This window comes from Bos indicus, chromosome 3 (genome assembly GCF_029378745.1).
Source record: "Bos indicus isolate NIAB-ARS_2022 breed Sahiwal x Tharparkar chromosome 3, NIAB-ARS_B.indTharparkar_mat_pri_1.0, whole genome shotgun sequence".
NCBI classification, from domain to species: domain Eukaryota; kingdom Metazoa; phylum Chordata; class Mammalia; order Artiodactyla; family Bovidae; genus Bos; species Bos indicus.
The window spans coordinates 9,725,873-9,743,130 of record NC_091762.1 but is presented as its reverse complement, the minus strand read 5'-3'; the positions used below and the strand labels follow the sequence as shown (position 1 = coordinate 9,743,130).

Below are 17,258 nucleotides of genomic sequence, written 5' to 3'. Positions count from 1 at the left end.
GCAGCTTTGTTCTCCACAGTACTGAGAATCGGAAGCATATGAACAAATCTGCTACACTCCACCCCCAGGGCTGGCTGGGCCCCTGGAGAAGGGGGCAGCGTAGAGTTCTGGAAATGATTTGTTGCTGCCCCACCTGAAACACATAACTGTCTCCTCTAGAGGGTGCTGTTTCCCCAGAACAGTCCCAGCCAGATACCAGGGACAGTAGCTGAAGAATTCTGAAAACAAAAGCAGCCTCTCAGCTGTCAGACACAATCACCTTCTTTCTACACCAAAAATTAAGCTAATAAGTCCCTAAAACAAAAGCCAGTCACACCTACAGTGATGTCTGGCACATCCCCTTAGCAAACACCTCTCCCTCCTGATTCACACCTGCAGATGGATCTAAGCTTTATTTCTTTATCTAAGAGCTCATGAGTCATTTATTCTCCAGAATGGATTTATCAGAGCCTTTCTTGAGTACCGGACTGCTCTGCAGTATGCACACTCCTCCTGTGATTAAAGCTGATTCCTGGCTCCCCATTGCTCTGAGCACAACATTCAAGGCTCTTCGTGATTTGGTCCCTGCTTCCTCCTTGGCTTTGGTCTGGCCACTTTTCTGCTCATATCCTAGACTCTGGCTCCGTAAAGCCCCTCACATCTACCTTTACCTCTGGATCTGCTTTTGCTCTGCCCCGCTCCTTGCCCACCAGGATGATGACCTTCAGCTTATCTTTCAAAACTCACTCAAGTGTTCGTTTCCCCCTTGGAAGCCTGCCTGACAGTTAAAGAAACAGTTCATCTCCACCTCCCCGCCTCCAGAAGCAGTTTGTACACATTCCTATTTTCAAACATCATGGTGTTTTGCAACGGTTTGTTTACAATTGTTTGCCATCTGTGAGTTCTGAATTGAAGGCCACAGACTGTGCACATCACCTGTTTCACTAGTACTGAGTGCAGTTTGTTGAGAAAGTCTGAGTAAAAGGATGACTAGAACCCTGATTTGGACAAAGGCCTGAGTCAGGGCTGCAGCCATGGTCTACCTCATAGGGACCCAAGTTTACACGTGCACAGATGTTTACAAATTCTTTTTTCAAAAGGTGGGATAGAGCAAGCCCCAGGCACAGGTCCCAGCTCTCTCTGGATCTGCAGTTCCCTTTCCAAGAGGATGAAGGAGGAGAACACGCCTATACACAGCTGTGGGCATTGGGGAGGACTCTGCCAAACGGCATGACCAGAAAGGATGCTTCAGCCCCCTCCCTGAGGCAGTGGAGCAGGGGCAGCTCAGAGCTGTGTACCTGTCAGGCTGGGAGTGGGGTGGGCGGGGAAGCAGCCCTGAGCAAAGAGCTTTATCCTCTCTGTGGCAAGAGCAACCCAAATGAAGAAGCTTTGGGATACGAATTCTAAATGCATCCATTTCCATGTGTGAATGAATTCTCTTTCTTCTACTTCTGCCCCTCTTTGGTTTCCTAAATAGTTAACAGTGCCAGGACTTCCCTGGTGGTCCAGTGGTTAAGACTTCGTGCTCCAATAAAGGAAATCCTCAGAATGGGAGAAAATAATTGCAGATGAAACAACCGACAAAGGATTAATCTCCAAAATATACAAGCAGCTATGTAACTCAATACCAGGAAAACAACCCAATCAAAAAAATGGGTGGAAGACCTAAACACATTTCTCCAAAGTAGACATACAGATGGCCAACAAACACAGGAAACGATGCTCAGCATCACTCATTACTAGAGAAATGCAAATAAAAACTACAATAAGGTATCACCTCATACCAATCAGAATGGCCATCACTTAAAAATCTACAAATGCTGGATAGGATGTGGAGAAAAGGAAAACCCACTTGCACAGTTGGTGGGAATGTAAATTGATAGATATGGCTGCTATAGAGAACAACATGAGTCCTTAAAAAAAAAAAACTAGGAATAGAACTACCATGTAACCCATAAATCCCTCTATTGGCCATATATCCTGTGAAAATCGTAGCTGAAAGGGGCACATGTATCCCAGTGTTCGTTGCAGCACTTTTTTACAGTAGCTAGGACGTGTAAGCAGCCTAGATGTCCATCGACAGATGAATGAATACAGAAATTGTGGTACATATATACAACGGACTGTTACTCAGCTTTAAAAAAGTACACATTTGAGTCAGTCCTAATAGGTGGGTGAACCTATAGCCTATTGTACAGACTGAAGTAAGTCAAAGACAAATACTGTATATTAAGCATATATATGGAATCTATACAGATGGTACTGACGAACCTATTTGCAGGGCATCAGTGGAGATGCAGATATAGAGAACAGACTTATGGGCACGGTGTGAGAGAGAGAGGATGAGACGAATTGAGAGTAGCATGGAAACATACATTACCACATGTAAACTAGATAGCCAGTGAATTGGCTGTGTGACACAGGGAGGTCAACCCAGTGCTACATGACAACCGAGGAGGGCTGGATGGGGAGGGAGCTGGCAGGGAGGTCCAAGAGGGAGAGGACATATGTATACCTGTGGCTGACTCATGTTGATGTATGGCAGAAACCAGCACAATATTGTAAAGCAAATAACTTGCAATAAAAAATTAAAAAAAAAAGACTCTGTACTCCCAATGTAAGTGGCACAGGTTTGATCCCTGGTCAGGGAATTAAGATCCTGCATGCATGGTACAGCCAAAAATTTTTTTAAATAGTTAACAGTGCCATAACTTCCAAGTTAACTGCATTGAAAATGTTTCACAACATCTCAAACTCTGCTCCTTCCTCATCCCAATATTCATCAGGTGCCACATGCTGTGGATTTGTTACTATGTCTCTTCCCCCTCATTTCATTGTCTGAGTTCAGGTCCTTAATACCTTTTGGCTGAACCATCAACCTCCTACTCATCTCCTGTCTCTATTCTTTCTCCCCAAATCCTTCCCACACCGCTACCGGATCACTCTTCCTAAGCTACGCCTCTGATCACGAATCAGTGCACATGCATCCGGTACTTCACATAGCACTTCTACTCTCGTGGCATTCCTATGAGATATTAAGGTTACAATCCTTATTTTATGAATGAGGAAACTGAAGCCAAGGGAGATGATGTGATTGGTAAATCGAGGTCTTTGCTCTCCCAAACTTTCTCCCTCCAAACTCCATTTGTCATTGTACTATAACTACCTCAGATCCTTCCCCAGCTCAATCCCTTCTACTCTTGGTTTAGGTTTTACAGATGATGTGTCCACTAGGTATCAAAGACAGGCCAAACTCAGTCTGGAGCATTCGCAGAGTCTGCTACTGTACCTTCTTTCCAGCCTCTTCTGTCCTTGGCAAACTTCAGACAAACCAGCAGTCCCCTGCTCCCTATTGCACAAACCCCGGTTTTCCTGCCTTCAAAGGGCTGTTCATGCTCCTGTCTCTTCCTGGACTCCTTTTCTCCTTGTCTTTATATAGCTGAGATATCTTTCAGAGCCCATTTCAAATGATTCCTTTTCCATGAGGACTTCTCTGACCCCCACAGCCTTAAGTAAAGCCTCTGAAAAAAAAAAATATATATATATATATGTGTGTGTGTGTGTGTGTGTATTTATATTCCATCTATATCTTCTATTGCACATCTACTTGGTATAACATGTATCTTCTACTACGAAGAAGCTTATTGAAATAAGGATTCAGGTATAGCATATTTCAATTAGCCTGACGTATGATTAACACAATGTATGACACACAGTAGGTACTCAAGAAGTAGTTTCAGTCAGGTCAGTCGCTCAGTCGTGTCCGACTCTGTGACCCCATGAATCACAGCAGACCAGGCCTCCCTGTCCATCACCAACTCCCAGAGTTCACCCAAACTCATGTCCATCGAGTCACTGATGCCATCCAGCCATCTCATCCTCTGTGGTTCCCTTCTCCTCCTGCCCCCAATCCCTCCCAGCATCAGGGTCTTTTCCAATGAGTCAACTCTTTGCATGAGGTGGCCAAAGTATTGGAGTTTCAGCTTCACCATCAATCCCTCCAATGAACACCCAGGACTGATCTCCTTTAGGATGGACTGGTTGGATCTCCTTGCAGTCCAAGGGACTCTCAAGAGTCTTCTCCAACACTATAGTTCAAAAGCATCAATTCTTCAGTGCTCAGCTTTCTTCACAGTCCAACTCTCACATCCATACATGACCACTGGAAAAACCATAGCCTTGACTAGATGGACCTTTGTTGGCAAAGTAATGTCTCTGCTTTTCAATATGCTATCTAGGTTGGTCATAACTTTCCTTCCAATAAGTTAAGTGTCTTTTAATTTCATGGCTGCAATCACCATCTGCAGTGATTTTGGAGCCCCCCAAAAATAAAGTCTAACACTGTTTCCACTGTTTCCCCATCTATCTGCCATGAAGTGATGGGACCAGATGCCATGATCTTTGTTTTCTGAATGTTGAGCTTTAAGCCAACTTTTTCACTCTCCTCTTTCACTTTCATCAAGAGGCTTTTGAGTTCCTCTTCACTTTTTGCCATAAGGGTGGTGTCATCTGCATATCTGAGGTTATTGATATTTCTCCTGGCAATCTTGATTCCAGCTTGTGCTTCTTCCAGCCCAGCATTTCTCATGATGTACTCGTGGAGGAGGAAGTTAAATAAGCAGGGTGACAATATACAGCCTTGATGTACTCCTGTTCCTATTTGGAACCAGTCTGTTGTTCCATGCCCAGTTCTAACTGTTGCTTCCTGACCTGCATATAGGTTTCTCAAGAGGCAGGTCAGGTGGTCTGGTATTCCCATCTCTTGAAGAATTTTCCACAGTTTATTGTGATCCACACAGTCAAAGGCTTTGGCATAGTCAATAAAGCAGAAATAGATGTTTTTCTGGAACACTCTTGCTTTTTCGATGATCCAGTGGATGTTGGCAATTTGATCTCTGGTTCCTCTGCCTTTTCTAAAACCAGCTTGAACATCTGGAAGTTCACGGTTCACATATTGCTGAAGCCTGGCTTGGAGAATTTTGAGCATTACTTTACTAGCGTGTGAGATGAGTGCAATCGTGCGGTAGTTTGAGCATTCTTTGGCATTGCCTTTCTTTGGGATTGGAATGAAAACTGACCTTTTCCAGTCCTGTGGCTACTGCTGAGTTTTCCAAATTTGCTGGCATATTGAGTGCAGCACTTTCACAGCATCATCTTTCAGGATTTGAAATAGCTCAACTGGAATTCCATCACCTCCACTAGCTTTGTGTGTAGTGATGCTTTCTAAAGCCCACTTGACTTCACATTCCAGGATGTCTGGCTCTAGGTGAGTGATAAAACCATCATGTTATCTGGGTCATTAAGATTTTTTTGTACAGTTCTTCTGTGTATTCTTGCCACCTCTTCTTAATATCTTCTGCTTCTGTTAGGTCCATACCATTTCTGTCCTTTATAGAGCCCATCTTTGCATGAAATGTTCCCTTGGTATCTCTAATTTTCTTGAAGAGATCTCTAGTCTTTCCCATTCTGTTGTTTTCCTCTATTTCTTTGCATTAATCGCTGAGGAAGGCTTTCTTATGTCTCCTTGATATTCTTTGGAACTCTGCATTCAGATGCTTCTATTTTTCCTTTTCTCCTTTGCTTTTCGTGTCTCTTCTTTTCACAGCTATTTGTAAGGCCTCCTCAGACAGCCATTTTGCTTTTTTGCATTTCTTTTCCATGGGGATGGTCTTGATCCCTGTTTCCTGTACAATGTCACAAACCTCCATCCATAATTCATCAGGCACTCTATCTATCAGATCAAGTCCCTTAAATCCATTTCTCACTTCCACTGTATAATCATAAGGGATTTGATTTAGGTCATATCTGAACGGTCTAGTGGTTTTCCCCATTTTCTTCAATTTCAGTCTGAATTTGGCAATAAGGAGTTCATGATCTGAGCCACAGTCAGCTCCCAGTCTTGTTTTTCCTGACTGTATAGAGTTTCTCCATCTTTGGCTGCAAAGAATATAATCAATCTGATTTCTGTGTTGACCATCTGTGATGGTCCATGTGTAGAGTCTTCTTTATCAAGAAGTAGTTTATGAGTAAATAAATGAGGAGGAGGGTACTCCCAAATCACTCCAGCCACAGGGGCCAATGTAAGCATACTGAGAATCCTTCTCCACGAGGACCAAGGGCATATGGAAGCTCTTGGTCTGGGGACAACAGATAGAACTTCACTCTGGTTCAGGGTCTCTGTCCCTCTGAGGCCTTCTCACTCCCCATTCTTGTTTGTATCTTTTGATTTTTTTCTTATGATGATTTTTCTCTTTCCTGTATCCACTGAAATGCCAATAACTAATTATCAGCACTATTAGATATGCAAACAAACCAAACACCCTCATCTGTAATGATGCACCCACTGCATAGGCATATTTATGCAAGTCTCAGGTGTGTGTTCGTGCATTTATACAATGAACATTTACTAGGTGCCAGATTCTAAACAGGACACTGAAATTATGGAGGTAAGTTGGATATAGATTCTAGCCTTGAGCGCCTTACAATCAAATAAGGGAGACAACCACAAAGCAGGCAAAATGTGATAAGTGCCAGGGGGTGGGGGGAAGATCCATGAAGTCCTGGGGGACTTTGCAAAGGGAAAGGTGACGTCCAGCTCAAGGCGATGGGGCTGGAAAGACAACCAATATGTATTGACGGAGCACCTATTAAGTGCTAGGCACTGGGCTAAGCTGTTGGGGATATTTTAATGTTATCTCCTATAATTGCTATTATCCTCATTTTTTTTTTTACCAGGAAACATAATCAGTAAGTAACAAGCAAGAGTTGAGGTTTTTCCTCCACACCTGACTGTTTCACCCAGGGGAGATTATGTTAGAGAAATGTGGCACTGGGACTGTGCCTGAAGGCAAGATTTGGACCCTTAGAGACTGGAGTTTGGGGGTGGGGTCAAAGAGAAGGCCCCTCAGGGAAGAGAGCTGTAGGAACAAAAGGTATAGCGTTGAGGTGATCCAGGGCCAGCAGGGGAGAGGAGCCAGTCATTTTGGTAGAAGTGTTGAGAGCACATGAGACTTAATGGGACAAATGGGAAAACAACGATGGGCTCTGATCCCATAACACCCTCCTGCCTTGTGGTCAGCTTCATAGATTTAAAGGTTGGGCTTAGAATGAGGGGCACGAGCCACGTGGCCTGGGTATGGAGCCCAGCACCTCCCACAGGGATCAGATTCAGGGACTTGGTCCCCTGCCTGTAGTGCACACCCATTCAGAGCCCCGGGGGGGGGGGGGAGTCTTCTCTTCTGACCACGGAGTACTTCCTCTTCCTGGCGGCTGGTTCAGGGAAACAGGAGAGAGAATGAGGGCAACTATCATTTCCTGAATGCCTAGTTTAGACCAGCACATCACATTTCACCTTTGCAGCAACTCAGGAACAGAGTTTTGTTTTGTTTCTTTTTTTTTTTTTAAGATTTTTTTTTTGATGTGGACCATTTCTAAAGTCTTTATTGAATTTGTTACAATATTGCTTCTGTTTTATGTCTTGGTTTTTTGGCCACAAGGCATGTGGAATCTAAACTCCCCAACCAGGGATCAAACACGCACCCCCTGTGTTGGAAGGCGAAATCTTAACCACTGGACCGCCCAGGATGTCCCAGGCAGAATTTCCATTCTTCAGTTCCTTATGGAAATTGGGTGCAAGGAGCCCAGGTGACCCAATATATAAGTAGCAGAGCTGAGATTAGTATCTAGTTCTGGCTACATTACAAAGTTCTCTCCACTATAGCTTCAGGTTAATATTACAGTGACCTTGCCTTTGCTGAGCAGATTTCACACTCAACAACACCTAGAGAAGATGGACACCTAGAGCAGGATGGGGGCTCGCAGGAGCCAGGTGTGCAGAATGCGCAGCAATCATCCAGGGTGCGTCTGAGGGTTGGTGGTCATGCTCTCTGTTGTGTGACTGCTCCGTCCTAGTGTTCCTTCTAGGTCCGCATGACAGGTCTTTATCCTCCCCATTCCTTCCCTTAGACTCTGCTCCCCACTCTCTTCTCATCTCTTCTATCATCTGCACTGCCCTGCTCATATTTCATACTGGCTGTTTTACCAAAATGTGTCTCCCCTTGTCTATCCTTCTTTTCACCTTCCTCTTTGTCTTTTCACTCCCCCTACATCTGTCTGGCCCATCCCTTCTTCTCCTCCAAGTTTCTTCTGCCTCCTGTCTTGCATCCTGGACATGTGATTTTGGAAGAGGGTGATATGGAGGAATACTGTGTGTGTGTGTGTGTGTGTGTGTGTGTGTGTGTGTGTGTGTGTGAGAGAGAGACAGTCACTCAGTCATGTCCCACTCTTTGCCACCCTATGGACTATAGCCCACCAGGCTCTTCTGTCCATGGGATTCTCCAGGCAAGAATACTGGAGTGGTTAGTCATTCCCTTCTCCAGGGGATCTTCCCGACCCAGGGATCAAACCCAAGTCTCCTGCATTGCAAGTGGATTCTTTACTGTCTGAGCCACCAGGGAAGCCCGAAGGAATACTGTGCTGTCCATCAAATCACACCTCTGACCTCCAAAATCTGTGTCACTGTATCCCCACCCACATCCCAAAGCCAAGGTGCCCATGTTAGTAGAGGCATTCTAAGCCCCACAACCTCCTGTTCGCCCTGTGCAGATGGGTCCCATCCCTCCCACTGGCCTTGGTGGAGACAGGAGACTACTACTTAGCCTCCTCTCACCAACCATATTATCTCTGTTTTGGATACCAGCTCCAACTTGAATAGCGACCTTGGAGGCCTCCAGGAGGAGATCAGCTGCACAGTGGGGACTGAAAAGAAGCATTTCTACGCTTCCAAGTGTTCTAAATGTGAGCGAGGGGAAGAGAGGAGAAAGGAGACGGTGTCAAGGAAGGCCTAGAAGAAAAGCACTGCGGGGTTATGTAAGCCCTCAACGTTGGGAGAGGAATGGAGCTGGGTTTGGGGTTCTTTTGAAAGTTGATGTCTTTGTTCATTAATCTTCCTCCTGTCCTGCCCCAAAGAAAATAAACAAATAGAAACTGAGCCAGATGCACACAAATCTTGAGGTGGGGAAAAAAAGGGCCGTGTGTGTGTCCGGGGCCTGCCTTGCCAGCTGAGTCACTGCAGGCTCTGCCTCCCACCCTCCTGTCTCCTTCCCCTTCCCTCCCATCCTCTAGCCTCGGCCTGACACAAGGCCCTGGCCCAAGGAAGAATAGGCTTTTCTTCCCTTGTGTCAACGTTTGGAAAGTTCTCATAGTCTGATCAAAAGAAAGGATAAAAGCCTTCAAAGCATTTCCTGGGAGCCTGTGACCTCCATTTGGCCCTTCTGACCCTCTTGTGCTTTCCGGTCTGAAGAGGGAGGAACACAGAGATGGAGCCCTGTCAGATGTTCTCCTCTGTCCAGACGCCACCCCAGTCAGTGTGGGCTGATTAGGACCACAGCCCCTTCCTCTGCCCCAATTCCCTGGCAGTGACTCCTGTCCCATATGAGAAGGGAACAGCGTTCCTGCAAAGAACTACCGGGGCGGGGGGAGGGGGATGGTTCTTCAGGGACCTCCTTCCCCCAGCTGGAGAGGGAGAGGACTTCCTGGCATGTGCAGCCGGTCACGACTGCCTCTTTGATGCACCTGCCTCCCCTTGCCCCCGGCGTGCGCTCCCTCTGTGAGTCACCACCCGGCCACAGCGTCTGCCCCTACCCATTGTGTGGAGCCGCAGGGCTGCACACCCTGGTCCTGTGTGAGGAGCTTGGCACCATCCAGAGTTCAGCTGAGGACAAAGGATGCACCAGTGCCTCCTCAGCCCCAGCTCCAGCTATCCGGGGAGCCTCCCGGCCTGGCCCCGTCTGGGTCCTCACCTCAGAAGAACATCTCAGAGATATTAACCCACCCCTCCTCACCTTGACTGAAGAACCAGAAAAATCAGGCGCTAAGACACAGCTGAGGCGCTGAGAAGCAATGGCATTAATACAAATAACATCCGTTGTCGTTGTTATTCTATTGTCATCGGTAAGACCTGAGACAACGAAGAGGTCCCCAAGGACACTGGGGGAGGTTTCAGAGGAGCTGGGCTGGCGATGACCAAGGGCTTGGTTCAAGACTCGTGTTCATGTGTCAGCTGCCCTGACTCTTTAATCAGGCACCACCTGGCCGGGGTTCTTGAGATTCTCCATAGAACCCAACTGATCCCCAATGATACTAGTTGAGAGGATCACCCTAGTTTGGAAGTTAGAAGTATTCTTCCAGACAGAGCCCCGCTGGGAGAGTTCACCCCCACGCCCAGCTGCATTTAGCATAGAGGGTGCTGGCAAGATTACAGATGGCTGGAGGGGAGCAGAAGAGATGAGAGCACTCCGCAAATTCAAGCTTCACCAGGTTACCTGCCCCCGACACCCCGCCCCCGGGTCTGTGCTGAAGCTCACCTTCCCACCACCAGGGGGCAGGGCACCCCAGCCCCAGGAGACTGCCTGTGCCCAGGGCAGCTGGGCTACACCTGCCCTAGCCGCCCTACCTCCACCCCAGCCCCCTCCTTTTACTATTAGGTTAAAGCATACAAAATTACCCATTTTTCAAAATGTCAGCAATCTCAAGTGGTCCAATCTATTAATATTTAATAACAATAAAAACAAGAGCACCAGTCTCCTTCAAACTACCAGGGTCTGCGTTCTGCAAAGCATGTTAGAAGCAATTTCACTTGATCCTCACAGCCAGCTGGGTGGCAGCTAGAGCTCCAAGAAGCTCTCTCCAAGGTCACAGCTCAACTTCCAGTCATCAAATCCAAGGGCATTTTGTCAGCCCTTGACCCCAGCAGTCTCTCTGCATCATGTGAGACTGATGACCAGTCTGTGTGTTCTGGACACTCTCTCCTTTGACTGTCCTTGGACTCTTAACTGCGATGTGATGGGGATCCACTGATCTGGAGACCTTGATTAGCTCTTAGCAGCTCTGCCACGTCTAGGCTTTGGGATTTGGGGAAAATCACTTAAACTCTTTGAGTTTCCTTTTCCTTTATTTGCAAAAAAAAAAAAAGGGGGGGGGTGTCTAATGATGCCTACCTCACCAGGGTGTTGGGAGAGTTAGATAAGCACACAGATGTACCAAGAGCACTGGGTGGGCCAGTACAGCCTGTGTGGAGGGTCTCACCATCACTCTCTGAGGTGTTCCTCCAGGCTCTCTCCTCCGTCTCTCTTTCCTTTTCTTTTTTTTTTTTAATTTTTTGGCCCCACAGTACGGCTTGTGGCATCTTAGTTCCACAACCAGGGATTGAACCTGCATACCCTGCATTGGAAGTGCAGAGTCTTAACCACTGGACCACCAGGGAAATCTCATCTCCCTGTCTCTTTACATTTGGCCCATCTCTCTTGCTGTGGCCTCTCGCTGATGCTGAATTACTGATGTTTCTCAGGGATCCTCTTTGGCTCTCATCTCTAACCACTCTGCTCTCACTTCCTCGGCTGTTTCAGCCACTCCCACGGATCTCCCCTCACCTCTGCCCCCTAGGTCCAACCCTTACAGGCTCCCTCTAACTGGAGCTAACAGTTTTACCATGTTCAGACTCACATGCTATTCTCAAAAGGGAGTCTCTTCTGTGCTTCCCCTCTTGTTGGCAGAATCACCACCCATTCAGTGCTCAAGCTGCAACCTTAGAGTCACCCTCCGTTTCTCTCTTGCCCCCCATCCAGCGGCTCACTAGGTCTTATCAATCTGCTTTTGTGGGCTTCTCTCCATCTCCTTTGAGGCTACCCAAGTTCTCTTTCACCTGAAACACTGCAATGATCTTCTGTCTCCACACCCCCCAGCCTCGCCTCCCTCACCTCCACCTCCTCAGCCACAGCAGCGCCTTTCAACAACACAGTTACATCCCATCGCTCTGGCTTTCCATCCTCAAAGAGTTCCACAGCTTCTGCGATAAAACCCACGCATCTAGACACAGCATTCTGAATCCTTCCCCATCTGATGCCACCCTGATTTTCACAGCCTCTCCCTCTGGTTCTTTTCCCCTTCGGACCTCATATTCTAGCCATACAGAACTGCCACTGGCTCTTCAAATGCAGCCTGCACCACCACTTGCATGGTCCCCAAGCTTTTATCAAGCAGGCCCCTCCACCTAGAATGCCCGCTAGATGCCCTCTACGTTCCTGGAACGTTTTACCACGGCATCAGTTCAGCACTCCTCTGTCCTTGAGAGATGGTGAGCGCTTTGAAGGCAGAGGCTATATCTTAGTTCTCTTTTCAGTAGGTGCCTTTGAACTTAACCTAATTGATTAGTATAGGGAAAGGACTTAGACATGAAGTCCTGGTGTGACTCCTGGCTGGGGATGCCAACCATGCTGCAGGTGGGCCATCACTTACTCCACCTCCCGCCCTTCAAAGATATCACCAGTTCATCACAGTCCATTTGTTTTTTCTCACTGAGCCTCAGAATCTTTCTCAACATGGTGATACAGAGAGCCATTTTCCAATGCAGTTAGCCTTCCAAAGGAAACCTGTTTGTTATCTTGGCAGGTCTGAGTCACAGCCAGAGGTCCCCATCTATTCTTCTTTTCCACTATTGGCCATCCTGGTCTGTGCCATTTACCAGGCATGGGAACGCCAATCAATCTCTTCATCTCTCTAGGGCTCTATTTCCTCACCTAAGGAGGCAATAAAACCTTCCATTGTGTGGTTGGGATTACAGAAGTTACAGTTTCTGAAATCTCTATGGCCCTTATGTAAATATAAGGTATTATTATTAGCCTACTTTGCAGATGAAAGAAAAATATCTACCAAATTAGAGAAACTAAGGCTCAGAGAGGTAAAGTAACTTGCTAACGTTTATATAATGGCAAAGCTGGACCTCTGTTCTCCAAGCCTGGTGGATCTTTACTCATGGTGCCTCTCCATACCCCCTCGGGCTTGACGGTGCTCCAGCTCCCTGTCTTATTTGTCCTTTCTGCAGGGTAACAGTGCTTCATGGAGTAGGACTTCCTATAGCCCTGGAATTGGAGGAGGCTTTCAGCCCACCTCCTTCATCCTACTTCCCTATAATTCCTAAGGCGAAGCTCCCTCCAAACCCATTCACCCTGCCAAATGGTAGGAAAGGTGTTCAGTGAGGGATGCCCAATAGAATCCAGCTCCTCCATCATGCTCTGCAGCCCTTTGCCCTCCTGCTCCCCCCACCCCCCGCCTTGATGGCTCCAGGCAGCTGGCAGGCTGTTCAAAGCCCAAGATGAGGGGTAAAGCACAGAGCTGTTTCAAAATGCATCTCTGAAGAGAGCACACTGGATTTCAGTTAAGTTCCTTATGTCTTCACCTGAAGTTTCTACCCTCTCAGAGGGGCAACTGAAGTACCAGGCTCTACCAAAATCTATAAGGACTACGAAGTGTGGCCAGGGGGAAGTCTTGATAGGAACTGAGAATTCTCCTGGTGTGCAGGCTACAGATGAGCAGGAAGTTGTCAAGAAGGGTGTGCAGATCCTTGTGATTGGCCAGGGGGTGACTGAGGCCAGGAAGGTACCCCCATTAGCTGTGGAGTACTCAGGAAACAAGGCACTGATGTGCGGGTCCAAAGGACGATAGTGCCTTGCTTACCCAAGGTGTCGGGGCGGAAGTGGTCTCCATTCCCCCTGCTGATGGAGCCTTAAAAGAATAAGTCACTAAGCAATGATCAAACAAATTTTGTTTAAAACTTTTTACAGAGCCTAGGATGCCAGGCCCGAGGAGATAAGGTTTCTGGGGTGGAGGCCAGGGAGCCACTGAGCTGTCACCAGGTCTGCCACCAGAACCTGGGAGACCAGAGAGAGGCCAGGTTGATGGGACTGGCTCCTTAGGGTCCTGGGACCAGTGTGACCTCCCACCTGAGAGAAAACAGGGAAGCTGACTACCTCCTGGCTGAGGGTCCCCTTCTCTATCTCCTTTCTTGTCTGGGACCTTAGCCATTGTGTGGCTAGCCGGTGGAGGCCCCAAGAGGCAATGTAAGCAGTGGAGGAGGCATGAGCGTTACACACAGTGTGGAAGCACCCTCAGGGGAAGCTGCCAGAGGGGCCTTTTATCTGTTCCATTTCTTCCAGGAAGGATCATGCTCCCCTTCCCAATCAGAAGGATCATTTCTTTTATTTTAAATTATTTATTTATTTGGAAGCTCTAGGTCTTAGCTGCAGCATGCGGGATCTAGTCCCAGACAAAGGCTGGAACCCGGGCCTCCCTGCACTGGGAACATGGAGTCTGAGCCACTAGACCATCAAGAAAACCCCAGGAGAATCATTTCTGAACTGCTTCCTGACCAGTGCAGCGTTCATCTTGGTAACCTCCTCAGTGCCTAGTACAGAGCTTTGGCTAAGTAGTTCTTGGCTTTAAAAGAACCCATAGGATTGATATTGTACATCTCTTTTCCCTCCCTCAGGCCCCCTTTCTGGCGAGTGACCTGCTTCATCCTTGGGAAGCCCTTCCTCCAAGTTTCCCATGACAGTGTCAGCCTTTGAACAGCGGAGGGCGCTGACTCGGTCTCCCCATCAGCCTTTACTCCAGGCTGAAGACCTGTCTTCTCTCTGGTTTCCCTCTGTGCTCACTCCGCACTGCCCTCAGCCCACCTCCGCCAACACTCTCACGTCTCTATATCATGAGAGGGCAGTGCGGCAGCCAAGGTCCACAGTGGGTACACAGGGAGCCTCAGTGCCAGAAATCCAGAGTCTTCAGCAGAAAGCAGATCTTTCTTTCATGGCGGGAAAGGAGACTGGCAGAAAACCCCAGACCTGGACCCCAGACGGGGCCCAAGTCAGACAAGTGGGGCCCAGAGCTTCTCCCGGGACCAACCAGGTCCTCTTGGGGAGCCCAGTGCTTCCCTGTACCCACATGACCAAAGACAAGAGGACTGAGCTTGGGAAAAAGAAAAGTAGGAAAAGGAAGATGCAGTAAAAGTGGAGGGACCCCAGCTCACAAGCCCCTAGGGTTACAGGCAGCAGAGTGTGTAATAAGCTGCCCTCTGCTGCCCTCTCCAGCATCAGTGTTCTTGGCCCTCCACGTGCCCCTCACACACGGCCTCTGATCTCCAGCCACACTAAGCTGCTCCCAGCGCCTGAATGGGCCATGCTTTCTCTCACCAACAGTTCTCGGCAAGCAGCGGGGCCTCTTCCGTGAAGCTCCCTTCCTCTCCCCACTCTCCTCGGTCGGTCTCTACCCCTCCTTCAAGCCTCAGTGTGGATGTCAGTTTCTCTGGGAAGCCCTTCTGGATGCCCATAGCCTCGCTGTGAGTTGCTGCCCCTCGTCCGTGTCCCCGTGTGCCGTGGACTTCCCTGCCTCGGTCCTTACAATGAGCCAGGCCGTGTGCTGCGTGTTCACACACTGCATCATCCTATATCCTCCCTGGGAGCTGGGTGATGCCAATGCCCTCATATGAATGGGGGGAACCAGACTCGCCCAGGAGGACCACTAGTGAGGAGGAGGTGACTGCAAGGTGAACCCAGGCCCACTGAAACCGAGGTCTGTGCTTTTCCTTTGACCGCTCTACCACCATGGGCTGTTGGTGTTGGGAGGCCCCCATGGTCATCTTGTCCAATCCCCTCATCCCATTGAAGAGGAAGCCAAGTCCCAGAAAAGCTGAGTAACTTTCCCAAAGTCACAGAGCTGGCTTGTAGCACCAGAATCAGAAAATGACCCTGACTTTCTTCTTCATCCCAGCCTCTCTCTTCCTACAGGATCTTTTCTTGATCCTCGGGTGCTGAAGGGCCAACCTGGGAGCATTAGCCACTGAGGTTTCCCCTCCAACCACAGCCCCAGCCCAGGGTGTGCAGTGTGCCCCACCCATCAGCAGGCCTCAGGAATCTAACCCAAACCCTAACCCGCCCTCCCACAACAGCAGCTGGCCCAGAGATAGACCCAGAAGAGCTGGAAGAAACAGCAGATAGGGGACCCATTAGGAGAGGGCAGATCCAATGACACTCTCTGTGGGGTTTGTGAAGCTGATCAAGAGAGTTTCTCTGAGACAGCTGGAAATCACGCAGCCCACAGGGGCTCTAAGCCCCTTTGGAACTGTCTCCTAGATGCTCCCCACCCCCGCCACCTCTGTTCAATACGAGACTTAACCAGGCCTCTCTTTCTCAAGGGGAGTGGGTCATCCACCTCTCTCCATCCTTCCCCTTTGCCTGGTAATCCCTTACACCCAGGAAGTGCTTCCCATTAAGTCAAAATTGACTGCCTAAGCAATTTCCTCTTATTTTCACCCTCGATGGAGATGGAACCCCATAGGTGCCCTGAGCTTCTGATGTGTATTCAGGAAACTGACCCACCTTCCCTGACGCGTGTCCTCGCCACTCCCTTTCCTTCTCAGGTCTCAGGCATGCAGAACAATCCTGACCCTCAGACAGGAACCTAGAGAAGGACTACTGTCACTCTAGGAGGGAATTGCTCCGTCGTTCCCCAGCTATCCACTTATTCCTCATCCACATTCCTTGTTTGAGTAGAAGTTGGGGGGCAGGGTGGCACGAAGATACTGACTAGATGCAGAACTAGATTCAGAGGTGGCTTCCCCGTATCCCTCCTCTGAGCCAGAGTGCTGCTGGACGGGCTGAAGATTTTGGCCAGGCCCCCTTCTCCAACGGGGAGCATTTGAAGGGGCACTTGGAGACGGAAGAACCAGAGAATAAAGACTGGGGCAGAGTGTTCATGCATGGAGGAAGATAGATGAATCACGCAGCTTAAGCTGAATCTGGTAGCGAGCCGGGGAGCATCCAAGATGAGCAGTGGAGTGAGGAATAGAAGGGTCCTCCTACTGGTAAAGATTTCGCCAGCAATGCAGGAGACCTGGGTTTGATCCCAGGTCAGAGCCACCAGGGAAGCCCATGAACACTGGAGTGGGTAGACAATCCCTTCTCCAGGGGATTTTCCTGACCCAGGAATCAAACTGGGGTCTCCTGCATTGCAGGCAGATTCTCTACCAGCTGAGCTACCAGGAAAGCCCATAGATCCTTATACAGATGTAGGATATTAACAGGGAAGGTCAGAGTCAAGTGTCATGGACTTAAAATCAATACAGATCTCAATCCCTAAACCCTAGCCCAGAAGGCCATGTGGCTTCTCTCTCCAGTGATCCAGTCAGCAGTGGGAAGTGGGGCTCATGGGAAGGCAGGAAATGAAAGGAGGTAGACTCACCCTGCCCAGAGGCCGTCAGAGGTCAAGGTGACCTTTCGAAGTTCCTTCTAGACTGAGAATCCCATTTAAGCTTCTCGTACCTGTTTTTTACCCCCTCTACCACCCATCCCAATATGCCCTGACTCTTCCCAACAAAGATGGGCAAAAGATAGCTCTGATAAAATTCCACATGGACTAGGTCATCCGAGGAGGTCAAGAGGCAGACAGTGCAC

The 17,258-nt window shown here is 48.5% G+C and overlaps 1 protein-coding gene and 1 pseudogene across 1 annotated transcript in view; one reads left to right on the top strand and one right to left on the bottom strand.

Moving 5' to 3' along the window:
• KCNJ10 (potassium inwardly rectifying channel subfamily J member 10) overlaps nucleotides 1-17,258 on the bottom strand; it is a 35,243-nt gene that overhangs the window by 9,104 nt on the left and 8,881 nt on the right. The window lies entirely within an intron of this gene.
• LOC139179631 (mth938 domain-containing protein pseudogene) lies at nucleotides 13,204-13,479 on the top strand (annotated as a pseudogene).